This window comes from Drosophila serrata, unplaced genomic scaffold, assembly GCF_035046125.1.
Source record: "Drosophila serrata isolate PLE 108 unplaced genomic scaffold, ASM3504612v1 contig_302, whole genome shotgun sequence".
Classification (NCBI taxonomy): domain Eukaryota; kingdom Metazoa; phylum Arthropoda; class Insecta; order Diptera; family Drosophilidae; genus Drosophila; species Drosophila serrata.
The window spans coordinates 2,393,573-2,407,014 of record NW_028257200.1 but is presented as its reverse complement, the minus strand read 5'-3'; the positions used below and the strand labels follow the sequence as shown (position 1 = coordinate 2,407,014).

General features: G+C 40.4%; 1 protein-coding gene and 1 long non-coding RNA gene across 16 annotated transcripts in view; one reads left to right on the top strand and one right to left on the bottom strand.

The window, feature by feature from the left end:
* Positions 1-13,442, top strand: part of Lar (tyrosine-protein phosphatase Lar) — a 110,999-nt gene that overhangs the window by 58,312 nt on the left and 39,245 nt on the right. The gene's annotated exons all lie outside the window — the stretch shown is intronic.
* LOC147643028 (uncharacterized) lies at positions 6,689-8,941 on the bottom strand. The gene is made up of 2 exons (XR_015272677.1): positions 8,867-8,941; positions 6,689-8,794 (listed from the first exon to the last, which is right to left on the bottom strand). It is a non-coding gene; the product is annotated as an uncharacterized LOC147643028 (long non-coding RNA).

Genomic DNA, 13,442 nt, shown 5'->3' with positions numbered 1-13,442 from the left:
TGTAAACAGTAAATTTCAGCAGCCAGAGAGTTGAGGAGGGGAAGGCCACATTATCACTAAATCGCTACGACTAACGGAGTCAGTTGGTTAAGCGTTTCGAGCATAAATACATACAGAGCAAAAACAAAACCAAAAGGAAGAAGGATGCTGGGAAGTCACGCCTTCTGCAGGGGAAATTTATCCGCTTAGAGCAGAAGCTGAAGAAGCAGCAGCATGAAGCACCACGAAACTAATATTTATTTCGATATTTGCATAAAAAACAAACATGTCAAAAAATAAGTGCGAGGAATCCGCCTCACGGGTTGCTTTTAATTCTGTTTGGCAGCGTTTTGAAAATGGCAAAGGCAAACGCGGGGATTTACTGCATTTACCACGCCTGCTTCTAGCTCCTGCTCCTGGATCCTGGCTCTAGATCCTGCTGCTGCTCCTGCTCCTTCTCACTATACAGCTCGTCGGATGGGAGGTGAGGAGACAGAGTCACGTTACTTGCAGGTGTTGCAGGTGCAATCTATCGAGGGCCTCTGCGTGGGTGTGTCGGCTTTCGTGGCAAGGAGAGCGCGGCAGGTGTATATACACACACGCACACGTTCATCTCTGTGGCAAGTGTTTCTGATCTCGCGCTGCTTTAGCCTGTTGAGAATTTTGATTAAAAATGCTTTCACGTGAAACTCAAACGTGCCTGCACGCAGCTCCTCTGCATATGTGGGCGCCTTTATTGGCATTTTGGGTGGCGCTTATTTTCCCACGCCTTTCTGTGTGTGTGAACATTTTTACACTGGGATTTATCACACAAATAAGTGCAACAACAAAAAAAGAAAAACTGTTGCAGTGAAAGAGCGGGAAAAGGGGAAAAAAAGGAAAACGTTATGAGATATTTAAAATGAGAGAAGATGCTAAACTTTCCACATATTTACCCAACTTTTAATATGAAAATACTAATTGCTGTTTAAAGTTGAAAGCTTAAATCAGGAAAAGATGGTGTTTATTATTTGTTAGAGTTTCCGCTGGCATTGTCTAGACAGCTATTAAAAAATCTCCTCCTTATCCTTTTCAAACATGGCAATAAAATCATCTGGAAGCCAATCTACGGCATCGCTCTGCGGTGGCTAAAGCACACCAGGAGCAAGACCCAAAACAATTTGCTTTTAAATTTGCCTGCCACAAACCATTTTGGCACCTCCACAAAAAAAGAAGGCAAGGCTCAGAATTTTGCCTTGCTTCCTGGCAATCCTTGGCAAAAACAATATGCCGTCGCTGGTTTGTGGAGGTGGAAATAAATTTCATTAATTGCCAGCTCCAAAAAGGAGACTGCCTGCGATGGCATCGTTCTGGCTATTCGCAGGCGCGCGCATTCATTAATTTCACTTTATAGTAATAAGCGGCTTTGCTGGTTACGGTTTTGGCTGGTTTGGCTTTTTGTTATATTCCTTTTTTCGGTCCGAGTCCGAGTTGGAGTCGTAGTCGGAGTCCAGCCTCGGTGGACCATTAGTTGGGCTTGATTAAAACGGTAGACTGAACAGGACTGGAGTGGAGTGGAGTGGAGTAGAGTGGGTCGGTTATGTTAGCGTTGCTCTTCCTCACTTGTTGCAAAGTCAAATGGCATGTCCTGGGCTTTGGGGAAAACTTCATCCTTTTGCTCTCCCGCTGTGCTCACATAGGCAAACATTGACAATGCACTGGCAGCGTTTAACTGGCCTTAACTGGAGTACACGTTCCCCGCTCCCATTCCTCTTCCCGATCCGTTCCTGGCTCTTGGCACCGTTTTGCGGTTTGCCTAAAAAGTCATATTAATAATGAAAATTCTACAGTAGCGAAAAGTTTAAATGGACGAAATTCGCAGCAGAGTAGCCGGTCCTCATAGCCCTGCAGCAATGCAGATGCGGCGCCAAGCTGTGCCCGGCAGGAGGAAACTAAAAAGCCCATACAATGGAGGAGTGTGTCCTGGAAAGTTGGGCTTCCTTCTGTATGTGTAATGTATGACAAAGTGTTGAACTTAAGGCGAGAGCAGAAGCAGGAGGATAGAGCCCAAATGTGTTCACAATAAAGTCAATTTGCTGATTTTAATAAGTTCATTCTAAAGGAAGTGCAGTCGAACCAAGTCAAAAAATATTAATATGATACCATCAGATATCAGTAAAAAAATGGTAAACCCTTAAAGGGTATATACTTCTTTTTAGCTGCATAAAATATCTTTTATCATATGGCTATAATTTAACTCAAGAACCAGAAGCCACATGCTCACTCGCTCACATTTCACTTAATATGATTTGTGCTGCCAAAAAGCCATAAAGTGCCGAGCTAAATTGCTAAAATATTTCAAAAACCCACCACAATATTATGTAAGTACGTCACTATATATATTAGTGTATAAATGTGCGGCTGACGAAATATGGTTGCGTGTGAGCGAATCACCCACGTTTTAAATTGAGCAACTTGGTTCTTGCCGTGGAAATGCAGTAAAATGCAGTAGAACGAACCACAACAACAGAGTATAAAAGGTATTTTCCAGGTAGAAAGTTGCATAAGGAAAGAGCAGTTAATAGAAGCCTAGCTATGCTAGGAGTTTAATCAAATACATCCAAAGGGCTTAGCTTAGTTCGAAGACCAATAAGAATGTATTTAAAATACATATGTACTTTCATATCAAATGCTTGGAAGGACGCTACTGAGACCTTATTTGGAGATTAGCCAGCTTGAAATATACATGAAAGCGAACTGACGTTGGGAATATATTTTATACGTTCGATCGATTTTTTTTTTTTGTATTTTTCATCTCTAATACAGAGATCTTATTATGGCGGAAAATGCATTTGAAATTCATCAGAAGCAGTAGTAGGTAGCAAACCCAGAATCTCACATGACAGCCGCCGCCGCCTGCCTTTGCATCCATATCTTCCCTGCCACTTCCCTTCGCAATCAAGTTACTTCTGCTTCTCTGGCGCTGCCAAGCATGTGCAAGTCAGCCGAGATCCTTGCCTTTCTCGCCCCTCTCTTATTTTTTGTTGCATTAAAGTTTCAAATATAATGACGTTAAATAAAATTGGATGCGACTTAAAAATTGAACTTTTATTGGCTTCCCCATCTCCCGGATAGATGAAAAACGAAAATGCCATAAATATATGAAAAGTGAAATTGCTATTTTCGGTATATGTGCATGTCGGGGTGGGAAATTCACTAGCATGTTTTACAAGCCATATATGTTTTCCATTCTATGGCTTCCGTTTTAGTTTATTTCGACGGGGAGTTGATTATTTAAACGGAAAATATTACAACAGCTGACAGTGAACAATCATTTTTGACGCTTTGCAGCTGTTTAAAAGTCAATCGTAGTGGATTTTATTTATATTTCCTTTTGTTTTAAACATAATTTTGTTTGTAAAAGTATTTTCAATTGTTGGGATTACTTTAATATTGTTTTATTTGCTGTTCTTTTAAAGATAACATAAATGAGTAAGCCAAACCATTGAACGCTTTTTGCAATACGAATTTATGCATCTTATTTTAAAATTGTTTGACTTGAGATATTTAAATTTAAGAAATTAAATAGTAATGACACTTCTATTTATACTTACAGTGTAATTAGTTGCTTCAATTCGAATTTCAAGTTTACAATTAAGTACTCTGTTATTTGATGGCTTCATAACTCGATTTTTTGTTTGCGCAACTTCATTAATTCCATCCTGGCTGTCATTAGGGGCCAACTGGGAACCTCTTTGTGAAAGTTGAATGTGCCTCCACAAACACTCGGGACGCAAAGTTCCCTCTCTCTTTTTTTTCCATCATACATACATAATTTTAGTCCCCATAAGCTGGCGAAGTTTGTTTATCATTCTATCCCCGCCAAAAAAAAGGAACAGAGAATATTTCTTAAAGTATACTTTTGCGGGCGCGCTGCTATTGTTTGTGTGTTGGCTTTAGCGTCGGCTGTTGGGTTCTTTGTTTGCCAACTGCATTGGCTCTTTGTTGCGCAGCAGCAGCTGCAGAAGGGAGTAGATGGGGCAAGGAGATGCAGATTGGGATGGGTCTGTTTCGGGAACCACAGAGCACCAAACAATGCCGGAGATGCTGCCGAGCGGGTCTGCGGTTATATTTTCGGTCTCTTAAATAATAAATGCATTTCCCCGACACTCGCACATTTCCGGCAAACTCGAAATGGCGGTCGGGTGGAAATGGAAAATCCCATTTCCCTCCTCCCACTCATGCTCTTGAAATATTTTGCACTTCAACAGTCAAATGCCTACAACTTAATCAAACATTTTTCATGATGTGTGTTCACCTCGCAGGCAAATTAGATGACATGAGGTGGTGTGTGGTGTGTGGGTGGGTGGTTTGCTGTGAATGGTGGTTGATGGTGGTGTTCAGGACACCTTGACGAGCATCTGACACGACTTGACATACGATGCCACTTACGATATGTCTTTGTTTCTTTTACGTTTTCGTTACGTTTGCTTTGTTCCGTCCCTTTCTCCCGACCCTCGACTTTGTTTGGCTTATTTGTTTGTTTCTGTTTGCTTTGCCTTTTGATATCTCAACTTTTGGCGCGCGTGGCTTTGGCGACACTTAGCGCTTAGCCTGTATTTCTGGGCTTGGATTTGGTACATGCAGCACGCTCTTATCGGTGGCAGAGACAGACAAGGACCTTCGACTTGTCACTGGCGCCCTCCCACCGCCTAACCTATGGCACGCCACTTGCCCCCCTGCTCAAGCTCTCTGTGCGTTATTTATTTATTTATTTTTTTCATTACATGTGTAACAAAGTTTTGCATTTGCTTTGAGCTTGTCCCCCCACCACGTTAAAAAAAAGACTTGAACAACAATTTCGAACATGTGAAAATGGTGCCTCCATTCCAATGCTGTTGTTTTTTTTTTTTTTGGGTTTCCACTTGCTATGTTTGTTACGCTGACAAAGTTTTCACTTATCTGTCATTCGGAGTTGGGTTAAGGAGGGTGAGAGAGGAGATGGAATGAAGGCGGGTCATCCTTTGTCAGGCATTTGACATGTGGCATAAATCGCGTAAAACAATTGCAAACAGTGCAGGGAGAAGGAGTAGGTCTCATCAGCCAGCCAAACATTGAGAATCGGGAGTGAAAAATTATTTGCCTTTGTCAGGATTTTAAAGATCAAACCGTGGGAAAGCATATTTGTTCTATGAACAGGTTTAATTAAATTAAAGTAAGCAATATTTACTACTATTAAAGTCTTCATATTGATTTCAATTTGTTTGGTAAAACCTTTTCTTTTTTTTTTGCCTTATCAGCTCTTAGCCAGTTTATCTTCTATTCCTCCCACCCTTAAGAGCATCCTTCTTTAGCCTGTAAACATTGTGCTTAACTTAATACCGTAAAATTTCTTATTTGACACTTTTTTCGGACATTTCATCTCATAGTTTATCACTTATTCTTGCCGCTCAAATAATTTTAGCTTAGCTCAACCGTTTCCTCGACCTTTTTTCCGCTCCAACCCAAATTGCTCAATGAGGCATGCAAAGGCGAGGGGGTTCCTAGACTACTGCCCTTTGACACTGACACTGACCGTCCTGCTGCTGGTCAACACAACACAAAAAAAGGGACAAAATGAAAGAAAATAGTTCCTCCCACCACTTGGTTAAAATGCGAGACCTATCCAAATGTCACTAGCTTATCACATATGAAATATCACATAAACTAACGCAAAATGTCAAACTTCTTGCTGTCGAGCCGGAAGGGTTAAAGGTCGCTCGGGGCGCAAAACGGACTTGTATGATTTACGATGGCCGCCTATCCAAAATGGCAAAGCATAAAAATATATATTTTTTCGAACGTTCTTTTTAATGCAAAGGCAAAGGTTGTTAAAAGTTAATCAGTCACTACTGTTTTTGTTGTTGTTGTCTTGCGATGAAAAATGATCTCACCGAGTGAGTGACATTTCATTAAAAACAATGCGACGAGGGGAGAACAACCTGAAGGTATGCTGGCATCGCTGGCAACACTTACACAGTCAATTGCACACAAATCTGGCCAAGTTCTGGGCCCATTCCGTCGCTCGATTATAATTAAATCTAGTGTGGTATGTGCGACAAGCTCTCGCAGAGAGTCTGTTGCGACGTGACGCGCACACATTACCATTTTTCACATCGCCTTCTCGGCATTGGGCAATCTGCCGCCCAAAACACAAACACAGGGCGTATACGCTATGCGGCGGACCAAGAGCGAAATAGAAGTGTCTGTCATTTTTATAAACAACGCATTTTCTCGGTATGCAGAGTGTACGAAAATAGGGGGACGAGAACCAAAGGACCAAGGACCAAGGACCAATGGAATCTGTGTGCTGCGGCGTCGTTGTCATCGTACGACTTGAAATAAATGCAAACAATTTTCTAGTATCATAACCCTGCATACTTTCGGCCCAACCGAGAAAATATTTCTGCCGTTCTCAAGCCAATAAATCTGCTTCTTTGTAATTAAAGTAATTGCAAATGGAATTTCTCCTAGTGTCGCTAAAGGCGACGATTAAGCCATTTATGCCAAGGCAGCGGAAAAATGTTAAGCACCCTGGCCCATGCCCACGCCCATGCCCTTGCCCGGCAATAAGTTTGGGGCTTGAACTTGAATTTGTGTGTGTGCCAAGGATAATTAAAGCATTTCGGTTAAGGGTAAACATCAAGAAACGGAAGTTCTTAGTGGAATTTGACTGCTCAGCGGCAAATGATGATGTTTCTGGGCTCGCTGGGCTCCTTTCCGTGGTGGTTCTGCCTTAAATAGGGTTTCTTTATGCCCTGCAAAATGGTGCTTAAGTATGGAGTTGGGGTCTAAAAAATATGCAGACTTACAGATTTTATTTAGCTATGGCTATAACTCGTAAATGTATCGATCAAGTCAGAAAAGGGTACAGAAAACAAAAAGAAAATAATTCTTATAAACTAACTAATTCAAAATATGAAAGAATGCAAGATGACGTTTTCACATCCTTGCAACTTTTACCAAATTGATAAGTGAATATAGGTAGACTTCACATTCCAATAACAGCTTTACAAGTTCCCTATTTTATTTTCTGTATTAATGAAAAAGATTCTCTGGGTATTATAATAAATGTACCAAATTAAATTAAAACATATTCAATTCTCTGGACTCTTAGTTGTTACTTATGTACGCACTTCCTTGAAAGCTCAGGGTGTCATGCCAAAGAAAAGGCGTTTAAAGTCCTTCCGCTCATTATTAAATGCAGATCAGAGCATTAACCGCAGCTGCTAGTGCTTGTGCTTGTGTACTATATAGTTCTATGGCAGCATGTGTGAGCTCCTTCATTGCACATCGGCCCACCAGGTCGACGGACGGACACCCAGTGTGCTTTTCATAATTTTCCGCATACAATGAACGTTACTAGCCAAGAGAGAGTGGCCCGCCCCCCTTCCTACCACCGTTTCTCATATGACTGCATTTGCCTGTGGATAGGGCCAGAACAAGGGCTTCGTGCCGGGGCAGCCCAGCAAAGACCCAGCAAGAACCCAGAAGCCACCATCCACCAGACATCTTTTGCTTACAATTAACCTCAAAAACGAGTTTCCATTAAAAATGCCCCGGAGTCATCGATGTGTTGTGTGTGAGCGTGTCGCTGCTGCGCCGCATTGTTGTTTGCCGCTGTCTGGGATCTCGCAGGAAGCCCCAATCCTCATGCCCATTTTCCTTTCTCGTCCTGCGCTCTGCCTCCTGCCTCTTGTGTCCTTCGTCCTTCGTCCCCCACGAACAGTGGCTGCAACATCGTCAGAAACTTTACGACATCGCCACGTGACGTATGTTGGGCTGTCAGTTGTGTTTAATGTTCTGCATAGTTTTTCCTTTTCGCTTATCCCCCTACTTGTTCGTCCATCGTTTTCTTAATTCTGTCTTTTTTACGGCGACCCTTCCCTTCCGACTTACTCAGTTCCCCAGAGAAGACTTTGGACTTTGGCAATCGTTAGAGTGATAATTCGCATTACGTTAACTATATTGTGCAATGTAAGGGCTAGGTTAAAGGTAAATTAAAAATTTACTAAACTTCATATAGAATTTTTTGGTATAGGAATAATTTTAACATCGGAATAGTTAATTTACGGATTCCTTAACTTCTTTTAAATCATACTAATCGGTCAGATAAACTGTCAAAGATTTGCTGTCTAGCACAGGTCTATCGGTCTCGAAACTATCTGTTTACTTAATCGACATACGGATAACAATTATATATCGATACTGCATTGATATTTCATTTTAAGTCCTGTATATAGATATGATATGATATGATTTATACATTTATAAAACCTTAAAACATTATCGCAAACTTTCAATATAATCTCATCTTACTCGGTATAAGTACAGATTCTCTCGATATAGATACATATATATTCTCAATTGCTTCATTTTATAGACCAAATGTCCAGTTGATGAATAATTTCATTCACATTTGTTTAAGATGGACTCTGCTAAAAAACAATTAGATCGTTCTAATTGCCAGAACATTAATACGAGTAACATCGAATGATTCCTTCCTCCCACTGAGAGACGTGCTTCGATTGAACCGAATGGCCACGTTTTATGGGTAGTCTTGACCACTTTGAAATTGAATTTTAAATTAATAAACGTTGCGGTTGCATCAAGAATTACAAATTTATATGCATCGTCCTTCTTCGTTGTTCTCGCTCTGGAGAGTTCCTGCCGCGTTCCAGGCATTGTGGCCAAATCTATGCACATTTTTTGTTAGCTGACGCCCGACTCCAACTCCGCAGATGGTGGCCACTTCATTCTTTTCCATCTTGATTTTGTTGCTTTGTGTGCGCATACCCTGTAACCACAGGTATGTTAAGTAAAGGTATGGTCCTTCTATAGAATATGGTAATTGTAAATTGTGTATTACCTTCTGAAATGATTGTTATTTTGTAACCCAAGCGATAATACGTTTTCGGATCGATAAAGTCATTATTATTTGGACCTACGAGTATAAAGAACACAATCATTTTAATTATATTTCGAAGTATTAAATTAGTTTGCAATGTTTTAATTGATAATATTTAGTTGAAATGTTGGGTATTGTTTGCCTTAACCAACCTAGCTCGAACCTTTTTTTTCCTGCATATAAATCTTGGTTTAGCCGGCTGCTCTTTCTTTGCGCCCCACTCTTTTTTTTTGCAGTAGGTCCTGCCTTTTGAATAGTATGCTTTTTTATCGTTTAGCTCTCTTTTCAGCATTTCCTTTCTTTTCTGTGATGCCATTTTTTTTGTGCTGGCCTTATTGTTGGCATGTTTTGCTTTTGTGGTTTTAATTCTATTTTCGCAATAAATTGTTTCGTTACGCTAACATTTTACAAGGCGCCAAGCGTCAAGAGCGCCGTGTGGCGTTTCACAGTTGGCTGCTGTCCGTATCCTGTGCTTGCAGTCCATGGCTGCATCCCTGTCCCTGTCCATGTCCCGGCATCCTGGCATCCTAACATCCTGGCATGCAACTAATTACATTTGCATATCTATGGCAGAAGTGGAAATGCGGCTAACCGATATATTTCTGGCCTAAAATCCCGAACCCAGCAAAACCGTCTAACAACAAGCCCTGCAGAACGATATCTCTGAAAACTTTGCGCTCTGCTCATCAACGTCAACGCCACTGCCGCCGCCGCCGCAATCAGCATAATTATAAACTTATCTGCGGAGCTTTAAGCATTTGCTTTATGCTCAGATAATAAGCCCAAGCAGTAGAACGACTGAAAAACTTGTAGCTCTCTTTGAAAGCAATTAAGAATGCACTTGCTAATGATCATGATGATTATAATGATGATGATGATGGTGATGGTGATGGAATCCAAAACTCATCTTCATTGGCTTCTGCACTTGTCATAGCGACAAGCCTCTGTCTCTCGGACACGCCCTCACGCACGAGTGCTTCTGCAGCCATGTACTTCTGTCTTAATTAGTGGACTTTCATTAATTGTTTGTCTTTTACTTGGCCAGCACGGATTTCTGGGGAGCAACGTTTTATTTTACAAAATATTGTGAGAGCACATAGTCGTGCAGAGGGTGGATTTTGAAATAAACTTTATATAGCTGTCATAGAAAGGGTTAAAAAAAATATATAAGCAAACTATGAAAGTAGGCGGAGGCGACTCTCGTGATCGTTCTTTTTAGGATCATATAATTGCCATGGCAAACACAAAGTTTGCTTATATAAACTTCCTTTTCCAAATTACAAATTTGGAAAATATATAGCAAAAATCATTAATTTGATCACAATCTATTATTTCTAATTAAATTACCACCGTTTCTCTGCCAACCAGCAACAGAAACTACAGGTAAATTGATTAAATGAGCTGCACACATGCGTCCACGCAAACAGAAGCTCCCATACATATGTAAAGAAATATAATTAATAAACAACCCACAACTGCCATATGCTGTTGGCTGACAAACAGGAAGCAGGCCCAACCGCTGCTACCTCAAACTCATGGGCTCCGAGTATCTCTCTCGCTGTGTGTTCACAGTCATTTCCCCTGACATATGCAACAGAAATTGGGCACAAAATTAATAAAGCTAAAAGCATGCTATTACCAATAAGGTCTATAAATTTAATTATGTAAATGTCCGGCCATAAAAAACAAACAAACAAACAAAGCTACAACAAAAAAAAAACAAAAACGAAACCTCACCCTTTGGTGGCCAAGGGTTTTAAACAATAATACACAGCAACAAGAAAAAAGTGAATAGATGTCAAACAGAAATTGAAACGCGGACGAGCGGACCAAAATGGAATTATCCATACTCACAGTCATGGCAACAAAATATGAAATATCTATATAAATCCATATATATAAATATATTTATTAAATGAAGCATCGAGTTAACTTACAGAGAGCTCTGATAGGAACCCCGAACGGGTTGTAACTGAAAATATTTGACTCGCATATGAAATTAATTACGTTTCTTTTTTCCACTGTCAGTTAAACATTAAATGTCCTTTGCTTTATGGTCGTTACCTTCGTTATAGTGTCAGATCCAGTGCAGGTCTTTTCCATCCCTTTTCTGTTTGGCGAAGGTTTTTATGCTACCATATTTTATTTAATTTTTCTCTCTTTCTGTTTAAATACGTATACACGTATGTATATATGTTGGCATTTTTGCATTTCCGTTTGGTTATTAGTTTTTGTACGGAATTTCCGGCATTTTTATGTACCATATGCGGTGGTGCCCTCTGGTTTTTTCATATTTATGAAAGTAGGAAGGGCTCACCGGGCCACTTCCACGGTGGATGCTATTGTTGTTATTGTTCTTCCATTACTGTCTTTATTTAAGTGGCAGTGGTTAATTAAAGTCAGAAGTAAACGAAAATAGATTTCGCAAATAACTAGAAAACAAATGGTTGATGGGCTTTCGTTGGGTTTTAAATAAAGCCCAGATATCGGGATATCTCTATAGATATCTGCTTTAAAACCCCTTCTACCTTTGCGTGTTGTAATAATTTTTTATGCACAATATCATCGAGAGTGCTATGCACAACGTGCAGTGAGCGTAACCGTTGTCATATGTCAAAGTGCAAAAGGTAGTTGCCATTATTTTACCTCAGATGCCATTCCAACTCGCACTCTCCCAGCGAATACATATAGTCATCCCGGTTGCATTGTGCTTTTTATGGGTATATTTACAATAAATAATAAATAGTATATGCCGGATGTTCAGCTCGGGCCAGAGTGTACTATCCAAATGGATGGCCGAGGCGGCGGGCACTCAATTATATGGTGCGGGTCCGACGTTTATTGCGAAATGTAATTATGCAACTTAACGCAAGTTCATTTCAATGTTTAACATTCCATTTACATATTAAAGATTTAATGCCGTTGTGCCCAAAACAAAAATGGGAGTGGGGAAACAGGACAACAGAACTACAGGACAACGGGCAACGGGAAGCGTGCGATGAGCGGACAACCAGTGTAACAAAGAGCCAATTAAAGGGCTAACAATGTGACGGCTAGCGGAGAAGAAAAGTTTTTTAATTATAAGTTTAAATTCAAAAACATTTAAGCTGCGCTCGTGCATACATATGTGTGCGTGTGTGGCTGCGAATGCGAATAAAAGTCTGTTTGTTTCCCCATAAAAGTATGCTATAAATGTTGGACGCACTCGTCGTACACCGAAATGCAATTGTAGTTGTCGGTTGTAGCTGTAGTTATAGTTGCGCTTAATGGCCGGCATTGTTAATTGCGTACCATAAATCTGTGCAGCAGTCCTCGCACATCTTGTTTCGCCGTATACTTTATATATATTTTATAACTCCCACATACACACACTACCACTACCGACAATTGACCGAGCGGCCACCTTTGACAACGATAAAACGGAAAGCTAGCCTTTTTTCTCGTTATTTCAACAACAAACTGGAATAAAGCAGATGGGCAGATGTGCAAATGCATGAGGGAGAACCCGTAGCATGTTACATGTAATTAATTTCAAATCATTTATACATGAACGCCCAGCTCCAGTCCGAGCGAGCATCGAGCAAGCTAACAAAAACAATAAAAAGAAAACAAATTTTTGCATCCCAGCCTGCGGTGTTTATGCCACATTGCTGTGTGCTTCTGTGTCTCAATTAAATGGAGCGCTTTTAAAGGCATCCAAACAGTAAATAAAAATAAAAACAATAAATGCAGAGCGAAATGAAGGAGGAAAACTATTTAACTGAGCTAATATTTGGCATGCTTCAACCAAAGTTTAAATGAGAGTAGGTTTTGGCTTTTTGGAAAGCGTTTTCCTTTTAAAACAAAAATATTCAAATAAAAGGTAATAATACTAATTTGTAGCAAAATCAATTAATAGAGAATATATATTCCTAACATTTATTACAAATATTATTTTATTTTTTATCCAAAAAATTCATTTTAATCAACTCAATTAACATACAATCTCTACTCAGAAATATATACAAATACGATTTAAATGAAAAAGCTTTTATGCCATCTGTCATTTCCCTTTTGGCCAAATATGAAGTCAATATTCCGCTTCCCACAGCGGCTAATATACTTTTTCGTTTAGCCACCGAGGACATTGGTCCTGGCCCCGACTCCTTTCTGGGCCTTTTGGGCCCTGGTATTTATTTGTTAACTGGTTTAATGACGCCTCTGTGCGCCGCCCGTTACCCATAAACCCCTGGCCACGCACTTTAAGCCGCAATTGTTATTCCGTGTGTTTGTGTATGGACATATACTAAGTATCTCTCTGTGTGTGTGTGTGTGTGGGTAAATCATAGCCTTTGGGCTTTAACCGTTAAACTGAGCTGTATTAACTGCTGGCCGGATGCGTGAATGGCCAGTCCAACACCAGTCCCTGTCCCTGCCCCTGCACCAGCCCTTCTGCCGCCCCCCCTTGGTATCCTTCAGGTATCTGGGGCTGGAAGCAGCTGCGTTTCAATAAGCACATAATTGAATTCTGATAATAAATTTGCATTATGGCCAGCTT